A 21,970-nucleotide genomic window follows, 5' to 3' on the forward strand; every position below is an offset into this window, starting at 1 on the left:
GTCCTCACTCACTCCTCACTCACACCTCACTCACTCCTCACTCACACCTCACTCACTCCTCACTCACACCTCACTCACTCCTCACTCACTCCTCACTCACTTCTCACTCACACCTCACTCACTCCTCACTCCTCACTCACTCCTCACTCACACCTCACTCACTCCTCACTCACTCCTCACTCCTCACTCACTTCTCCCTCACTCCTTGCTCACTCCTCTCTCACTCCTTGCTCACTCCTCACTAACTCACTCCTTGCTCACTCTTCACTCCTCGCTCGCTCACTCCTCACTCACTTCTCACTCACTCCTCACTCACTTCGCACTCACACCTCACTCACTCCTCACTCACTCCTCACTCACTTCTCACTCACTCCTCACTCACTTCTCACTCACTCCTCACTCACTTCTCACTCACACCTCACTCACTCCTCACTCACTTCTCACTCACTCCTCACTCACTCCTCACTCACACCTCACTCACTCCTCACTCACTCCTCACTCACTCCTCCCTCACTCACTCCTCGCTCACTTCTCGCTCACTCATCGCTCACTCTAGACTCATCCCTCGCTCACTCCTCGCTTATTCCACACTCACTCCTTGCTCACCCCACACTCACTCCTCACTCACTTCTCACTCCTCACTCACTTCTCCCTCACTCCTTGCTCACTCCTCACTCACTTCTCACTAACTCCTCACTCACTCCTCACTCACACCTCACTCACTCCTCACTCACTCCTCACTCCTCACTCACTTCTCACTCACACCTCACTCACTCCTCACTCCTCACTCACTTCTCACTCACTCCTCACTCACTTCTCACTCACTCCTCACTCACTTCTCACTCACACCTCACTCACTCCTCACTCACTTCTCACTCACTCCTCACTCACTCCTCACTCACACCTCACTCACTCCTCACTCACTCCTCACTCACTCCTCACTCAGTCCTCACTCACTCACTCCTCACTCACTCCTCGCTCACTCCACACTCAGTCCTCGCTCACTCCACACCCACTTCTCACTCACTCCTCACACACTCCTCACTCACTCCTCACTCACTCCTCACTCACACCTCACTCACTCCTCACTCACTGCTCACTCACTCCTCACTCACTCCTCACTCACTCCTCACTCCTCACTCACTCACTCCTCACTCACTCACTCCTCACTCACTCCTCACTCACTCCTCACTCACTTCTCACTCACTCCTCACTCACTCCTCACTCACACTTCATTCACTCCTCACTCACTCCTCACTCACTCCTCACTCACTCCTCCCTCACTCACTCCTCGCTCACTTCTCGCTCACTCATCGCTCACTCTAGACTCACCCCTCGCTCACTCCTCGCTTATTCCACACTCACTCCTTGCTCACCCCACACTCACTCCTCACTCACTTCTCACTCCTCACTCACTTCTCCCTCACTCCTTGCTCACTCCTCACTCACTCCTCACTCACTCCTCACTCACTCCTCACTCACTCCTCACTCACTCCTCACTCACTCCTCCCTCACTCACTCCTCGCTCACTTATCGCTCACTTATCGCTCACTCTAGACTCACCCCTCGCTCACTCCTCGCTTATTCCACACTCACTACTTGCTCACCCCACACTCACTCCTCACTCACTTCTCCCTCACTCCTCACTCACTTCTCCCTCACTCCTTGCTCACTCCTCACTCAGTCCTCACTCACTCCTCACTCACTTTTCACTCACTCCTCACTCACTCCTCACTCACACCTCACTCACTTCTCACTCACTCCTCACTCACTCCTCACTCACTCCTCACTCACTTCTCAATCACTCCTCACTCACTCCTCACTCACACCTCACTCACTCCTCACTCACTCCTCCCTCACTCACTCCTCGCTCACTTCTCGCTCACTCATCGCTCACTCTAAACTCACCCCTCGCTCACTCCTCGCTTATTCCACACTCACTCCTTGCTCACCCCTCACTCACTCCTCACTCACTTCTCCCTCACTCCTCACTCACTTCTCCTTCACTCCTTGCTCACTCCTCACTCAGTCCTCACTCACTCACTCCTCGCTCACTCACTCCTCACTCACTCCTCGCTCACTCCACACTCAGTCCTCGCTCACTCCACACCCACTTCTCCCTCACACCTCACTCACTCCTCGCTCACTCCTCACTCACTTCTCCCTCACTCCTTGCTCACTCCTCTCTCACTCCTTGCTCACTCCTCACTAACTCACTCCTTGCTCACTCTTCACTCCTCGCTCGCTCACTCCTCACTCACTTCTCACTCACTCCTCACTCACTTCGCACTCACACCTCACTCACTCCTCACTCACTCCTCACTCCTCACTCACTTCTCACTCACTCCTCACTCACTTCTCACTCACTCCTCACTCACTTCTCACTCACACCTCACTCACTTCTCACTCACTCCTCACTCACTTCTCACTCACACCTCACTCACTCCTCACTCACTTCTCACTCACTCCTCACTCACTCCTCACTCACACCTCACTCACTCCTCACTCACTCCTCACTCACTCCTCCCTCACTCACTCCTCGCTCACTTCTCGCTCACTCATCGCTCACTCTAGACTCATCCCTCGCTCACTCCTCGCTTATTCCACACTCACTCCTTGCTCACCCCACACTCACTCCTCACTCACTTCTCACTCCTCACTCACTTCTCCCTCACTCCTTGCTCACTCCTCACTCACTTCTCACTAACTCCTCACTCACTCCTCACTCACACCTCACTCACTCCTCACTCACTCCTCACTCCTCACTCACTTCTCACTCACACCTCACTCACTCCTCACTCCTCACTCACTTCTCACTCACTCCTCACTCACTTCTCACTCACTCCTCACTCACTTCTCACTCACACCTCACTCACTCCTCACTCACTTCTCACTCACTCCTCACTCACTCCTCACTCACACCTCACTCACTCCTCACTCACTCCTCACTCACTCCTCACTCAGTCCTCACTCACTCACTCCTCACTCACTCCTCGCTCACTCCACACTCAGTCCTCGCTCACTCCACACCCACTTCTCACTCACTCCTCACACACTCCTCACTCACTCCTCACTCACTCCTCACTCACACCTCACTCACTCCTCACTCACTGCTCACTCACTCCTCACTCACTCCTCACTCACTCCTCACTCCTCACTCACTCACTCCTCACTCACTCACTCCTCACTCACTCCTCACTCACTCCTCACTCACTCCTCACTCACTTCTCACTCACTCCTCACTCACTCCTCACTCACACTTCATTCACTCCTCACTCACTCCTCACTCACTCCTCACTCACTCCTCCCTCACTCACTCCTCGCTCACTTCTCGCTCACTCATCGCTCACTCTAGACTCACCCCTCGCTCACTCCTCGCTTATTCCACACTCACTCCTTGCTCACCCCACACTCACTCCTCACTCACTTCTCACTCCTCACTCACTTCTCCCTCACTCCTTGCTCACTCCTCACTCACTCCTCACTCACTCCTCACTCACTCCTCACTCACTCCTCACTCACTCCTCACTCACTCCTCCCTCACTCACTCCTCGCTCACTTCTCGCTCACTTATCGCTCACTCTAGACTCACCCCTCGCTCACTCCTCGCTTATTCCACACTCACTACTTGCTCACCCCACACTCACTCCTCACTCACTTCTCCCTCACTCCTCACTCACTTCTCCCTCACTCCTTGCTCACTCCTCACTCAGTCCTCACTCACTCCTCACTCACTTTTCACTCACTCCTCACTCACTCCTCACTCACACCTCACTCACTTCTCACTCACTCCTCACTCACTCCTCACTCACTCCTCACTCACTTCTCAATCACTCCTCACTCACTCCTCACTCACACCTCACTCACTCCTCACTCACTCCTCCCTCACTCACTCCTCGCTCACTTCTCGCTCACTCATCGCTCACTCTAAACTCACCCCTCGCTCACTCCTCGCTTATTCCACACTCACTCCTTGCTCACCCCTCACTCACTCCTCACTCACTTCTCCCTCACTCCTCACTCACTTCTCCTTCACTCCTTGCTCACTCCTCACTCAGTCCTCACTCACTCACTCCTCGCTCACTCACTCCTCACTCACTCCTCGCTCACTCCACACTCAGTCCTCGCTCACTCCACACCCACTTCTCCCTCACACCTCACTCACTCCTCGCTCACTCCTCACTCACTTCTCCCTCACTCCTTGCTCACTCCTCTCTCACTCCTTGCTCACTCCTCACTAACTCACTCCTTGCTCACTCTTCACTCCTCGCTCGCTCACTCCTCACTCACTTCTCACTCACTCCTCACTCACTTCGCACTCACACCTCACTCACTCCTCACTCACTCCTCACTCCTCACTCACTTCTCACTCACTCCTCACTCACTTCTCACTCACTCCTCACTCACTTCTCACTCACACCTCACTCACTCCTCACTCACTTCTCACTCACTCCTCACTCACTCCTCACTCACACCTCACTCACTCCTCACTCACTCCTCACTCACTCCTCACTCACTCCTCCCTCACTCACTCCTCGCTCACTTCTCGCTCACTCATCGCTCACTCTAGACTCATCCCTCGCTCACTCCTCGCTTATTCCACACTCACTCCTTGCTCACTCCTCACTCCTCGCTCGCTCACTCCTCACTCACTTCTCACTCACTCCTCACTCACGTCGCACTCACACCTCACTCCCTCCTCACTCACTCCTCACTCACTTCTCACTCACTCCTCACTCACTTCTCACTCACTCCTCACTCACTTCTCACTCACACCTCACTCACTCCTCACTCACTTCTCACTCACTCCTCACTAACTCACTCCTTGCTCACTCTTCACTCCTCGCTCGCTCACTCCTCACTCACTTCTCACTCACTCCTCACTCACTTCGCACTCACACCTCACTCACTCCTCACTCACTCCTCACTCCTCACTCACTTCTCACTCACTCCTCACTCACTTCTCACTCACACCTCACTCACTCCTCACTCACTTCTCACTCACTCCTCACTCACTCCTCACTCACACCTCACTCACTCCTCACTCACTCCTCACTCACTCCTCCCTCACTCACTCCTCGCTCACTTCTCGCTCACTCATCGCTCACTCTAGACTCATCCCTCGCTCACTCCTCGCTTATTCCACACTCACTCCTTGCTCACCCCACACTCACTCCTCACTCACTTCTCACTCCTCACTCACTTCTCCCTCACTCCTTGCTCACTCCTCACTCACTTCTCACTAACTCCTCACTCACTCCTCACTCACACCTCACTCACTCCTCACTCACTCCTCACTCCTCACTCACTTCTCACTCACACCTCACTCACTCCTCACTCCTCACTCACTTCTCAGTCACTCCTCACTCACTTCTCACTCACTCCTCAATCACTTCTCACTCACACCTCACTCACTCCTCACTCACTTCTCACTCACTCCTCACTCACTCCTCACTCACACCTCACTCACTCCTCACTCACTCCTCACTCACTCCTCACTCACTCCTCCCTCACTCACTCCTCACTCAGTCCTCACTCACTCACTCCTCGCTCACTCACTCCTCACTCACTCCTCGCTCACTCCACACTCAGTCCTCGCTCACTCCACACCCACTTCTCACTCACTCCTCACACACTCCTCACTCACTCCTAACTCACTCCTCACTCACACCTCACTCACTCCTCACTCACTCCTCACTCACTCCTCACTCACTCCTCACTCACTCACTCCTCACTCCTCACTCCTCACTCACTCCTCACTCACTCACTCCTCACTCACTCCTCACTCACTCCTCACTCACTCCTCACTCACTCCTCACTCACACCTCACTCACTTCTCACTCACTCCTCACTCACTCCTCACTCACTCCTCACTCACTTCTCAATCACTCCTCACTCACTCCTCACTCACACCTCACTCACTCCTCACTCACTCCTCCCTCACTCACTCCTCGCTCACTTCTCGCTCACTCATCGCTCACTCTAAACTCACCCCTCGCTCACTCCTCGCTTATTCCACACTCACTCCTTGCTCACCCCTCACTCACTCCTCACTCACTTCTCCCTCACTCCTCACTCACTTCTCGCTCACTCCTTGCTCACTCCTCACTCAGTCCTCACTCACTCACTCCTCGCTCACTCACTCCTCACTCACTCCTCGCTCACTCCACACTCAGTCCTCGCTCACTCCACACCCACTTCTCCCTCACACATCACTCACTCCTCGCTCACTCCTCACTCACTTCTCCCTCACTGCTTGCTCACTCCTCTCTCACTCCTTGCTCACTCCTCACTAACTCACTCCTTGCTCACTCCTCACTCCTCGCTCGCTCACTCCTCACTCACTTCTCACTCACTCCTCACTCACTTCGCACTCACACCTCACTCACTCCTCACTCACTCCTCACTCCTCACTCACTTCCCACTCACTCCTCACTCACTTCTCACTCACTCCTCACTCACTTCTCACTCACACCTCACTCACTCCTCACTCACTTCTCACTCACTCCTCACTCACTCCTCACTCACACCTCACTCACTCCTCACTCACTCCTCACTCACTCCTCACTCACTTCTCACTCACTCCTCACTCACTCCTCACTCACACCTCACTCACTCCTCACTCACTCCTCACTCACTCCTCACTCACTCCTCCCTCACTCACTCCTCACTCAGTCCTCACTCACTCACTCCTCGCTCACTCACTCCTCACTCACTCCTCGCTCACTCCACACTCAGTTCTCGCTCACTCCACACCCACTTCTCACTCACTCCTCACACACTCCTCACTCACTCCTCACTCACTCCTCACTCACTCCTCACTCACTCCTCACTCACTCCTCACTCACTCCTCACTCACTCCTCACTCACTCACTCCTCACTCCTCACTCCTCACTCCTCACTCACTCCTCACTCACTCACTCCTCACTCACTCCTCACTCACTCCTCACTCACTCCTCACTCACACCTCACTCACTTCTCACTCACTCCTCACTCACTCCTCACTCACTCCTCACTCACTTCTCAATCACTCCTCACTCACTCCTCACTCACACCTCACTCACTCCTCACTCACTCCTCCCTCACTCACTCCTCGCTCACTTCTCGCTCACTCATCGCTCACTCTAAACTCACCCCTCGCTCACTCCTCGCTTATTCCACACTCACTCCTTGCTCACCCCTCACTCACTCCTCACTCACTTCTCCCTCACTCCTCACTCACTTCTCCTTCACTCCTTGCTCACTCCTCACTCAGTCCTCACTCACTCACTCCTCGCTCACTCACTCCTCACTCACTCCTCGCTCACTCCACACTCAGTCCTCGCTCTCTCCACACCCACTTCTCCCTCACACATCACTCACTCCTCGCTCACTCCTCACTCACTTCTCCCTCACTGCTTGCTCACTCCTCTCTCACTCCTTGCTCACTCCTCACTAACTCACTCCTTGCTCACTCCTCACTCCTCGCTCGCTCACTCCTCACTCACTTCTCACTCCTCACTCACTTCTCACTCACTCCTCACTCACTTCTCACTCACTCCTCAATCACTTCTCACTCACACCTCACTCACTCCTCACTCACTTCTCACTCACTCCTCACTCACTCCTCACTCACACCTCACTCACTCCTCACTCACTCCTCACTCACTCCTCACTCACTCCTCCCTCACTCACTCCTCACTCAGTCCTCACTCACTCACTCCTCGCTCACTCACTCCTCACTCACTCCTCGCTCACTCCACACTCAGTCCTCGCTCACTCCACACCCACTTCTCACTCACTCCTCACACACTCCTCACTCACTCCTCACTCACTCCTCACTCACACCTCACTCACTCCTCACTCACTCCTCACTCACTCCTCACTCACTCCTCACTCACTCCTCACTCACTCACTCCTCACTCCTCACTCACTCCTCACTCACTCACTCCTCACTCACTCCTCACTCACTTCTCAATCACTCCTCACTCACTCCTCACTCACACCTCACTCACTCCTCACTCACTCCTCGCTCACTTCTCGCTCACTCATCGCTCACTCTAGACTCACCCCTCGCTCACTCCTCGCTTATTCCACACTCACTCCTTGCTCACCCCACACTCACTCCTCACTCACTTCTCACTCCTCACTCACTTCTCCCTCACTCCTTGCTCACTCCTCACTCACTCCTCACTCACTCCTCACTCACTCCTCACTCACTCCTCACTCACTCCTCACTCACTCCTCCCTCACTCACTCCTCGCTCACTTCTCGCTCACTTATCGCTCACTCTAGACTCACCCCTCGCTCACTCCTCGCTTATTCCACACTCACTACTTGCTCACCCCACACTCACTCCTCACTCACTTCTCCCTCACTCCTCACTCACTTCTCCCTCACTCCTTGCTCACTCCTCACTCAGTCCTCACTCACTCCTCACTCACTTTTCACTCACTCCTCACTCACTCCTCACTCACACCTCACTCACTTCTCACTCACTCCTCACTCACTCCTCACTCACTCCTCACTCACTTCTCAATCACTCCTCACTCACTCCTCACTCACACCTCACTCACTCCTCACTCACTCCTCCCTCACTCACTCCTCGCTCACTTCTCGCTCACTCATCGCTCACTCTAAACTCACCCCTCGCTCACTCCTCGCTTATTCCACACTCACTCCTTGCTCACCCCTCACTCACTCCTCACTCACTTCTCCCTCACTCCTCACTCACTTCTCCTTCACTCCTTGCTCACTCCTCACTCAGTCCTCACTCACTCACTCCTCGCTCACTCACTCCTCACTCACTCCTCGCTCACTCCACACTCAGTCCTCGCTCACTCCACACCCACTTCTCCCTCACACCTCACTCACTCCTCGCTCACTCCTCACTCACTTCTCCCTCACTCCTTGCTCACTCCTCTCTCACTCCTTGCTCACTCCTCACTAACTCACTCCTTGCTCACTCTTCACTCCTCGCTCGCTCACTCCTCACTCACTTCTCACTCACTCCTCACTCACTTCGCACTCACACCTCACTCACTCCTCACTCACTCCTCACTCCTCACTCACTTCTCACTCACTCCTCACTCACTTCTCACTCACTCCTCACTCACTTCTCACTCACACCTCACTCACTCCTCACTCACTTCTCACTCACTCCTCACTCACTCCTCACTCACACCTCACTCACTCCTCACTCACTCCTCACTCACTCCTCACTCACTCCTCCCTCACTCACTCCTCGCTCACTTCTCGCTCACTCATCGCTCACTCTAGACTCATCCCTCGCTCACTCCTCGCTTATTCCACACTCACTCCTTGCTCACTCCTCACTCCTCGCTCGCTCACTCCTCACTCACTTCTCACTCACTCCTCACTCACGTCGCACTCACACCTCACTCCCTCCTCACTCACTCCTCACTCACTTCTCACTCACTCCTCACTCACTTCTCACTCACTCCTCACTCACTTCTCACTCACACCTCACTCACTCCTCACTCACTTCTCACTCACTCCTCACTAACTCACTCCTTGCTCACTCTTCACTCCTCGCTCGCTCACTCCTCACTCACTTCTCACTCACTCCTCACTCACTTCGCACTCACACCTCACTCACTCCTCACTCACTCCTCACTCCTCACTCACTTCTCACTCACTCCTCACTCACTTCTCACTCACACCTCACTCACTCCTCACTCACTTCTCACTCACTCCTCACTCACTCCTCACTCACACCTCACTCACTCCTCACTCACTCCTCACTCACTCCTCCCTCACTCACTCCTCGCTCACTTCTCGCTCACTCATCGCTCACTCTAGACTCATCCCTCGCTCACTCCTCGCTTATTCCACACTCACTCCTTGCTCACCCCACACTCACTCCTCACTCACTTCTCACTCCTCACTCACTTCTCCCTCACTCCTTGCTCACTCCTCACTCACTTCTCACTAACTCCTCACTCACTCCTCACTCACACCTCACTCACTCCTCACTCACTCCTCACTCCTCACTCACTTCTCACTCACACCTCACTCACTCCTCACTCCTCACTCACTTCTCAGTCACTCCTCACTCACTTCTCACTCACTCCTCAATCACTTCTCACTCACACCTCACTCACTCCTCACTCACTTCTCACTCACTCCTCACTCACTCCTCACTCACACCTCACTCACTCCTCACTCACTCCTCACTCACTCCTCACTCACTCCTCCCTCACTCACTCCTCACTCAGTCCTCACTCACTCACTCCTCGCTCACTCACTCCTCACTCACTCCTCGCTCACTCCACACTCAGTCCTCGCTCACTCCACACCCACTTCTCACTCACTCCTCACACACTCCTCACTCACTCCTAACTCACTCCTCACTCACACCTCACTCACTCCTCACTCACTCCTCACTCACTCCTCACTCACTCCTCACTCACTCACTCCTCACTCCTCACTCCTCACTCACTCCTCACTCACTCACTCCTCACTCACTCCTCACTCACTCCTCACTCACTCCTCACTCACTCCTCACTCACACCTCACTCACTTCTCACTCACTCCTCACTCACTCCTCACTCACTCCTCACTCACTTCTCAATCACTCCTCACTCACTCCTCACTCACACCTCACTCACTCCTCACTCACTCCTCCCTCACTCACTCCTCGCTCACTTCTCGCTCACTCATCGCTCACTCTAAACTCACCCCTCGCTCACTCCTCGCTTATTCCACACTCACTCCTTGCTCACCCCTCACTCACTCCTCACTCACTTCTCCCTCACTCCTCACTCACTTCTCGCTCACTCCTTGCTCACTCCTCACTCAGTCCTCACTCACTCACTCCTCGCTCACTCACTCCTCACTCACTCCTCGCTCACTCCACACTCAGTCCTCGCTCACTCCACACCCACTTCTCCCTCACACATCACTCACTCCTCGCTCACTCCTCACTCACTTCTCCCTCACTGCTTGCTCACTCCTCTCTCACTCCTTGCTCACTCCTCACTAACTCACTCCTTGCTCACTCCTCACTCCTCGCTCGCTCACTCCTCACTCACTTCTCACTCACTCCTCACTCACTTCGCACTCACACCTCACTCACTCCTCACTCACTCCTCACTCCTCACTCACTTCCCACTCACTCCTCACTCACTTCTCACTCACTCCTCACTCACTTCTCACTCACACCTCACTCACTCCTCACTCACTTCTCACTCACTCCTCACTCACTCCTCACTCACACCTCACTCACTCCTCACTCACTCCTCACTCACTCCTCACTCACTTCTCACTCACTCCTCACTCACTCCTCACTCACACCTCACTCACTCCTCACTCACTCCTCACTCACTCCTCACTCACTCCTCCCTCACTCACTCCTCACTCAGTCCTCACTCACTCACTCCTCGCTCACTCACTCCTCACTCACTCCTCGCTCACTCCACACTCAGTTCTCGCTCACTCCACACCCACTTCTCACTCACTCCTCACACACTCCTCACTCACTCCTCACTCACTCCTCACTCACTCCTCACTCACTCCTCACTCACTCCTCACTCACTCCTCACTCACTCCTCACTCACTCACTCCTCACTCCTCACTCCTCACTCCTCACTCACTCCTCACTCACTCACTCCTCACTCACTCCTCACTCACTCCTCACTCACTCCTCACTCACACCTCACTCACTTCTCACTCACTCCTCACTCACTCCTCACTCACTCCTCACTCACTTCTCAATCACTCCTCACTCACTCCTCACTCACACCTCACTCACTCCTCACTCACTCCTCCCTCACTCACTCCTCGCTCACTTCTCGCTCACTCATCGCTCACTCTAAACTCACCCCTCGCTCACTCCTCGCTTATTCCACACTCACTCCTTGCTCACCCCTCACTCACTCCTCACTCACTTCTCCCTCACTCCTCACTCACTTCTCCTTCACTCCTTGCTCACTCCTCACTCAGTCCTCACTCACTCACTCCTCGCTCACTCACTCCTCACTCACTCCTCGCTCACTCCACACTCAGTCCTCGCTCTCTCCACACCCACTTCTCCCTCACACATCACTCACTCCTCGCTCACTCCTCACTCACTTCTCCCTCACTGCTTGCTCACTCCTCTCTCACTCCTTGCTCACTCCTCACTAACTCACTCCTTGCTCACTCCTCACTCCTCGCTCGCTCACTCCTCACTCACTTCTCACTCCTCACTCACTTCTCACTCACTCCTCACTCACTTCTCACTCACTCCTCAATCACTTCTCACTCACACCTCACTCACTCCTCACTCACTTCTCACTCACTCCTCACTCACTCCTCACTCACACCTCACTCACTCCTCACTCACTCCTCACTCACTCCTCACTCACTCCTCCCTCACTCACTCCTCACTCAGTCCTCACTCACTCACTCCTCGCTCACTCACTCCTCACTCACTCCTCGCTCACTCCACACTCAGTCCTCGCTCACTCCACACCCACTTCTCACTCACTCCTCACACACTCCTCACTCACTCCTCACTCACTCCTCACTCACACCTCACTCACTCCTCACTCACTCCTCACTCACTCCTCACTCACTCCTCACTCACTCCTCACTCACTCACTCCTCACTCCTCACTCACTCCTCACTCACTCACTCCTCACTCACTCCTCACTCACTTCTCAATCACTCCTCACTCACTCCTCACTCACACCTCACTCACTCCTCACTCACTCCTCGCTCACTTCTCGCTCACTCATCGCTCACTCTAAACTCACCCCTCGCTCACTCCTCGCTTATTCCACACTCACTCCTTGCTCACCCCTCACTCACTCCTCACTCAGTCCTCACTCACTCCTCGCTCACTCACTCCTCACTCACTCCTCACTCACTCCACACTCAGTCCTCGCTCACTCCACACCCACTTCTCCCTCACACATCACTCACTCCTCGCTCACTCCTCACTCACTTCTCCCTCACTGCTTGCTCACTCCTCTCTCACTCCTTGCTCACTCCTCACTAACTCACTCCTTGCTCACTCCTCACTCCTCGCTCGCTCACTCCTCACTCACTTCTCACTCACTCCTCACTCACTTCGCACTCACACCTCACTCACTCCTCACTCACTCCTCACTCCTCACTCACTTCCCACTCACTCCTCACTCACTCCTCACTCACTCCTCCCTCACTCACTCCTCGCTCACTTCTCGCTCACTCAATGCTCACTCTAAACTCACCCCTCGCTCACTCCTCGCTTATTCCACACTCACTCCTTGCTCACCCCTCACTCACTCCTCACTCACTTCTCCCTCACTCCTCACTCACTTCTCCTTCACTCCTTGCTCACTCCTCACTCAGTCCTCACTCACTCACTCCTCGCTCACTCACTCCTCACTCACTCCTCGCTCACTCCACACTCAGTCCTCGCTCTCTCCACACCCACTTCTCCCTCACACATCACTCACTCCTCGCTCACTCCTCACTCACTTCTCCCTCACTGCTTGCTCACTCCTCTCTCACTCCTTGCTCACTCCTCACTAACTCACTCCTTGCTCACTCCTCACTCCTCGCTCGCTCACTCCTCACTCACTTCTCACTCCTCACTCACTTCTCACTCACTCCTCACTCACTTCTCACTCACTCCTCACTCACTTCTCACTCACACCTCACTCACTCCTCACTCACTTCTCACTCACTCCTCACTCACTCCTCACTCACACCTCACTCACTCCTCACTCACTCCTCACTCACTCCTCACTCACTTCTCACTCACTCCTCACTCACTCCTCACTCACACCTCACTCACTCCTCACTCACTCCTCACTCACTCCTCACTCACTCCTCCCTCACTCACTCCTCACTCAGTCCTCACTCACTCCTCGCTCACTCACTCCTCACTCACTCCTCGCTCACTCCACACTCAGTCCTCGCTCACTCCACACCCACTTCTCACTCACTCCTCACACACTCCTCACTCACTCCTCACTCACTCCTCACTCACACCTCACTCACTCCTCACTCACTCCTCACTCACTCCTCACTCACTCCTCACTCACTCCTCACTCACTCCTCACTCCTCACTCCTCACTCACTCCTCACTCACTCACTCCTCACTCACTCCTCACTCACTCCTCACTCACTTCTCACTCACTCCTCACTCACACCTCACTCACTTCTCACTCACTCCTCACTCACTCCTAACTCACTCCTCACTCACTTCTCAATCACTCCTCACTCACTCCTCACTCACACCTCACTCACTCCTCACTCACTCCTCCCTCACTCACTCCTCGCTCACTTCTCGCTCACTCATCGCTCACTCTAAACTCACCCCTCGCTCACTCCTCGCTTATTCCACACTCACTCCTTGCTCACCCCTCACTCACTCCTCACTCACTTCTCCCTCACTCCTCACTCACTTCTCCTTCACTCCTTGCTCACTCCTCACTCAGTCCTCACTCACTCACTCCTCGCTCACTCACTCCTCACTCACTCCTCGCTCACTCCACACTCAGTCCTCGCTCTCTCCACACCCACTTCTCCCTCACACATCACTCACTCCTCGCTCACTCCTCACTCACTTCTCCCTCACTGCTTGCTCACTCCTCTCTCACTCCTTGCTCACTCCTCACTAACTCACTCCTTGCTCACTCCTCACTCCTCGCTCGCTCACTCCTCACTCACTTCTCACTCCTCACTCACTTCTCACTCACTCCTCACTCACTTCTCACTCACTCCTCAATCACTTCTCACTCACACCTCACTCACTCCTCACTCACTTCTCACTCACTCCTCACTCACTCCTCACTCACACCTCACTCACTCCTCACTCACTCCTCACTCACTCCTCACTCACTCCTCCCTCACTCACTCCTCACTCAGTCCTCACTCACTCACTCCTCGCTCACTCACTCCTCACTCACTCCTCGCTCACTCCACACTCAGTCCTCGCTCACTCCACACCCACTTCTCACTCACTCCTCACACACTCCTCACTCACTCCTCACTCACTCCTCACTCACACCTCACTCACTCCTCACTCACTCCTCACTCACTCCTCACTCACTCCTCACTCACTCACTCACTCCTCACTCCTCACTCACTCCTCACTCACTCACTCCTCACTCACTCCTCACTCACTTCTCAATCACTCCTCACTCACTCCTCACTCACACCTCACTCACTCCTCACTCACTCCTCGCTCACTTCTCGCTCACTCATCGCTCACTCTAAACTCACCCCTCGCTCACTCCTCGCTTATTCCACACTCACTCCTTGCTCACCCCTCACTCACTCCTCACTCAGTCCTCACTCACTCACTCCTCGCTCACTCACTCCTCACTCACTCCTCACTCACTCCACACTCAGTCCTCGCTCACTCCACACCCACTTCTCCCTCACACATCACTCACTCCTCGCTCACTCCTCACTCACTTCTCCCTCACTGCTTGCTCACTCCTCTCTCACTCCTTGCTCACTCCTCACTAACTCACTCCTTGCTCACTCCTCACTCCTCGCTCGCTCACTCCTCACTCACTTCTCACTCACTCCTCACTCACTTCGCACTCACACCTCACTCACTCCTCACTCACTCCTCACTCCTCACTCACTTCCCACTCACTCCTCACTCACTCCTCACTCACTCCTCACTCACACCTCACTCACTTCTCACTCACTCCTCACTCACTCCTCACTCACTCCTCACTCACTTCTCAATCACTCCTCACTCACTCCTCACTCACACCTCACTCACTCCTCACTCACTCCTCCCTCACTCACTCCTCGCTCACTTCTCGCTCACTCATCGCTCACTCTAAACTCACCCCTCGCTCACTCCTCGCTTATTCCACACTCACTCCTTGCTCACCCCTCACTCACTCCTCACTCACTTCTCCCTCACTCCTCACTCACTTCTCCTTCACTCCTTGCTCACTCCTCACTCAGTCCTCACTCACTCACTCCTCGCTCACTCACTCCTCACTCACTCCTCGCTCACTCCACACTCAGTCCTCGCTCTCTCCACACCCACTTCTCCCTCACACATCACTCACTCCTCGCTCACTCCTCACTCACTTCTCCCTCACTGCTTGCTCACTCCTCTCTCACTCCTTGCTCACTCCTCACTAACTCACTCCTTGCTCACTCCTCACTCCTCGCTCGCTCACTCCTCACTCACTTCTCACTCCTCACTCACTTCTCACTCACTCCTCACTCACTTCTCACTCACTCCTCAATCACTTCTCACTCACACCTCACTCACTCCTCACTCACTTCTCACTCACTCCTCACTCACTCCTCACTCACACCTCACTCACTCCTCACTCACTCCTCACTCACTCCTCACTCACTCCTCCCTCACTCACTCCTCACTCAGTCCTCACTCACTCACTCCTCGCTCACTCACTCCTCACTCACTCCTCGCTCACTCCACACTCAGTCCTCGCTCACTCCACACCCACTTCTCACTCACTCCTCACACACTCCTCACTCACTCCTCACTCACTCCTCACTCACACCTCACTCACTCCTCACTCACTCCTCACTCACTCCTCACTCACTCCTCACTCACTCCTCACTCACTCACTCCTCACTCCTCACTCACTCCTCACTCACTCACTCCTCACTCACTCCTCACTCACTTCTCAATCACTCCTCACTCACTCCTCACTCACACCTCACTCACTCCTCACTCACTCCTCGCTCACTTCTCGCTCACTCATCGCTCACTCTAAACTCACCCCTCGCTCACTCCTCGCTTATTCCACACTCACTCCTTGCTCACCCCTCACTCACTCCTCACTCAGTCCTCACTCACTCACTCCTCGCTCACTCACTCCTCACTCACTCCTCACTCACTCCACACTCAGTCCTCGCTCACTCCACACCCACTTCTCCCTCACACATCACTCACTCCTCGCTCACTCCTCACTCACTTCTCCCTCACTGCTTGCTCACTCCTCTCTCACTCCTTGCTCACTCCTCACTAACTCACTCCTTGCTCACTCCTCACTCCTCGCTCGCTCACTCCTCACTCACTTCTCACTCACTCCTCACTCACTTCGCACTCACACCTCACTCACTCCTCACTCACTCCTCACTCCTCACTCACTTCCCACTCACTCCTCACTCACTCCTCACTCACTCCTCCCTCACTCACTCCTCGCTCACTTCTCGCTCACTCAATGCTCACTCTAAACTCACCCCTCGCTCACTCCTCGCTTATTCCACACTCACTCCTTGCTCACCCCTCACTCACTCCTCACTCACTTCTCCCTCACTCCTCACTCACTTCTCCTTCACTCCTTGCTCACTCCTCACTCAGTCCTCACTCACTCACTCCTCGCTCACTCACTCCTCACTCACTCCTCGCTCACTCCACACTCAGTCCTCGCTCTCTCCACACCCACTTCTCCCTCACACATCACTCACTCCTCGCTCACTCCTCACTCACTTCTCCCTCACTGCTTGCTCACTCCTCTCTCACTCCTTGCTCACTCCTCACTAACTCACTCCTTGCTCACTCCTCACTCCTCGCTCGCTCACTCCTCACTCACTTCTCACTCCTCACTCACTTCTCACTCACTCCTCACTCACTTCTCACTCACTCCTCACTCACTTCTCACTCACACCTCACTCACTCCTCACTCACTTCTCACTCACTCCTCACTCACTCCTCACTCACACCTCACTCACTCCTCACTCACTCCTCACTCACTCCTCACTCACTTCTCACTCACTCCTCACTCACTCCTCACTCACACCTCACTCACTCCTCACTCACTCCTCACTCACTCCTCACTCACTCCTCCCTCACTCACTCCTCACTCAGTCCTCACTCACTCACTCCTCGCTCACTCACTCCTCACTCACTCCTCGCTCACTCCACACTCAGTCCTCGCTCACTCCACACCCACTTCTCACTCACTCCTCACACACTCCTCACTCACTCCTCACTCACTCCTCACTCACACCTCACTCACTCCTCACTCACTCCTCACTCACTCCTCACTCACTCCTCACTCACTCCTCACTCACTCCTCACTCCTCACTCCTCACTCACTCCTCACTCACTCACTCCTCACTCACTCCTCACTCACTCCTCACTCACTTCTCACTCACTCCTCACTCACACCTCACTCACTTCTCACTCACTCCTCACTCACTCCTAACTCACTCCTCACTCACTTCTCAATCACTCCTCACTCACTCCTCACTCACACCTCACTCACTCCTCACTCACTCCTCCCTCACTCACTCCTCGCTCACTTCTCGCTCACTCATCGCTCACTCTAAACTCACCCCTCGCTCACTCCTCGCTTATTCCACACTCACTCCTTGCTCACCCCTCACTCACTCCTCACTCACTTCTCCCTCACTCCTCACTCACTTCTCCTTCACTCCTTGCTCACTCCTCACTCAGTCCTCACTCACTCACTCCTCGCTCACTCACTCCTCACTCACTCCTCGCTCACTCCACACTCAGTCCTCGCTCTCTCCACACCCACTTCTCCCTCACACATCACTCACTCCTCGCTCACTCCTCACTCACTTCTCCCTCACTGCTTGCTCACTCCTCTCTCACTCCTTGCTCACTCCTCACTAACTCACTCCTTGCTCACTCCTCACTCCTCGCTCGCTCACTCCTCACTCACTTCTCACTCCTCACTCACTTCTCACTCACTCCTCACTCACTTCTCACTCACTCCTCAATCACTTCTCACTCACACCTCACTCACTCCTCACTCACTTCTCACTCACTCCTCACTCACTCCTCACTCACACCTCACTCACTCCTCACTCACTCCTCACTCACTCCTCACTCACTCCTCCCTCACTCACTCCTCACTCAGTCCTCACTCACTCACTCCTCGCTCACTCACTCCTCACTCACTCCTCGCTCACTCCACACTCAGTCCTCGCTCACTCCACACCCACTTCTCACTCACTCCTCACACACTCCTCACTCACTCCTCACTCACTCCTCACTCACACCTCACTCACTCCTCACTCACTCCTCACTCACTCCTCACTCACTCCTCACTCACTCACTCACTCCTCACTCCTCACTCACTCCTCACTCACTCACTCCTCACTCACTCCTCACTCACTTCTCAATCACTCCTCACTCACTCCTCACTCACACCTCACTCACTCCTCACTCACTCCTCGCTCACTTCTCGCTCACTCATCGCTCACTCTAAACTCACCCCTCGCTCACTCCTCGCTTATTCCACACTCACTCCTTGCTCACCCCTCACTCACTCCTCACTCAGTCCTCACTCACTCACTCCTCGCTCACTCACTCCTCACTCACTCCTCACTCACTCCACACTCAGTCCTCGCTCACTCCACACCCACTTCTCCCTCACACATCACTCACTCCTCGCTCACTCCTCACTCACTTCTCCCTCACTGCTTGCTCACTCCTCTCTCACTCCTTGCTCACTCCTCACTAACTCACTCCTTGCTCACTCCTCACTCCTCGCTCGCTCACTCCTCACTCACTTCTCACTCACTCCTCACTCACTTCGCACTCACACCTCACTCACTCCTCACTCACTCCTCACTCCTCACTCACTTCCCACTCACTCCTCACTCACTCCTCACTCACTCCTCCCTCACTCACTCCTCGCTCACTTCTCGCTCACTCATCGCTCACTCTAAACTCACCCCTCGCTCACTCCTCGCTTATTCCACACTCACTCCTTGCTCACCCCTCACTCACTCCTCACTCACTTCTCCCTCACTCCTCACTCACTTCTCCTTCACTCCTTGCTCACTCCTCACTCAGTCCTCACTCACTCACTCCTCGCTCACTCACTCCTCACTCACTCCTCGCTCACTCCACACTCAGTCCTCGCTCTCTCCACACCCACTTCTCCCTCACACATCACTCACTCCTCGCTCACTCCTCACTCACTTCTCCCTCACTGCTTGCTCACTCCTCTCTCACTCCTTGCTCACTCCTCACTAACTCACTCCTTGCTCACTCCTCACTCCTCGCTCGCTCACTCCTCACTCACTTCTCACTCCTCACTCACTTCTCACTCACTCCTCACTCACTTCTCACTCACTCCTCAATCACTTCTCACTCACACCTCACTCACTCCTCACTCACTTCTCACTCACTCCTCACTCACTCCTCACTCACACCTCACTCACTCCTCACTCACTCCTCACTCACTCCTCACTCACTCCTCCCTCACTCACTCCTCACTCAGTCCTCACTCACTCACTCCTCGCTCACTCACTCCTCACTCACTCCTCGCTCACTCCACACTCAGTCCTCGCTCACTCCACACCCACTTCTCACTCACTCCTCACACACTCCTCACTCACTCCTCACTCACTCCTCACTCACACCTCACTCACTCCTCACTCACTCCTCACTCACTCCTCACTCACTCCTCACTCACTCCTCACTCACTCACTCCTCACTCCTCACTCACTCCTCACTCACTCACTCCTCACTCACTCCTCACTCACTTCTCAATCACTCCTCACTCACTCCTCACTCACACCTCACTCACTCCTCACTCACTCCTCGCTCACTTCTCGCTCACTCATCGCTCACTCTAAACTCACCCCTCGCTCACTCCTCGCTTATTCCACACTCACTCCTTGCTCACCCCTCACTCACTCCTCACTCAGTCCTCACTCACTCACTCCTCGCTCACTCACTCCTCACTCACTCCTCACTCACTCCACACTCAGTCCTCGCTCACTCCACACCCACTTCTCCCTCACACATCACTCACTCCTCGCTCACTCCTCACTCACTTCTCCCTCACTGCTTGCTCACTCCTCTCTCACTCCTTGCTCACTCCTCACTAACTCACTCCTTGCTCACTCCTCACTCCTCGCTCGCTCACTCCTCACTCACTTCTCACTCACTCCTCACTCACTTCGCACTCACACCTCACTCACTCCTCACTCACTCCTCACTCCTCACTCACTTCCCACTCACTCCTCACTCACTCCTCACTCACTCCTCCCTCACTCACTCCTCGCTCACTTCTCGCTCACTCATCGCTCACTCTAAACTCACCCCTCGCTCACTCCTCGCTTATTCCACACTCACTCCTTGCTCACCCCTCACTCACTCCTCACTCACTTCTCCCTCACTCCTCACTCACTTCTCCTTCACTCCTTGCTCACTCCTCACTCAGTCCTCACTCACTCACTCCTCGCTCACTCACTCCTCACTCACTCCTCGCTCACTCCACACTCAGTCCTCGCTCTCTCCACACCCACTTCTCCCTCACACATCACTCACTCCTCGCTCACTCCTCACTCACTTCTCCCTCACTGCTTGCTCACTCCTCTCTCACTCCTTGCTCACTCCTCACTAACTCACTCCTTGCTCACTCCTCACTCCTCGCTCGCTCACTCCTCACTCACTTCTCACTCCTCACTCACTTCTCACTCCTCACTCACTTCTCACTCACTCCTCAATCACTTCTCACTCACACCTCACTCACTCCTCACTCACTTCTCACTCACTCCTCACTCACTCCTCACTCACACCTCACTCACTCCTCACTCACTCCTCACTCACTCCTCACTCACTCCTCCCTCACTCACTCCTCACTCAGTCCTCACTCACTCACTCCTCGCTCACTCACTCCTCACTCACTCCTCGCTCACTCCACACTCAGTCCTCGCTCACTCCACACCCACTTCTCACTCACTCCTCACACACTCCTCACTCACTCCTCACTCACTCCTCACTCACACCTCACTCACTCCTCACTCACTCCTCACTCACTCCTCACTCACTCCTCACTCACTCCTCACTCACTCACTCCTCACTCCTCACTCACTCCTCACTCACTCACTCCTCACTCACTCCTCACTCACTTCTCAATCACTCCTCACTCACTCCTCACTCACACCTCACTCACTCCTCACTCACTCCTCGCTCACTTCTCGCTCACTCATCGCTCACTCTAAACTCACCCCTCGCTCACTCCTCGCTTATTCCACACTCACTCCTTGCTCACCCCTCACT

This window comes from Eucyclogobius newberryi, unplaced genomic scaffold (assembly GCF_026437365.1).
Source record: "Eucyclogobius newberryi isolate DKJ021-1_F unplaced genomic scaffold, fEucNew1.0.hap1 SCAF_5, whole genome shotgun sequence".
NCBI classification, from domain to species: Eukaryota; Metazoa; Chordata; class Actinopteri; order Gobiiformes; family Gobiidae; genus Eucyclogobius; species Eucyclogobius newberryi.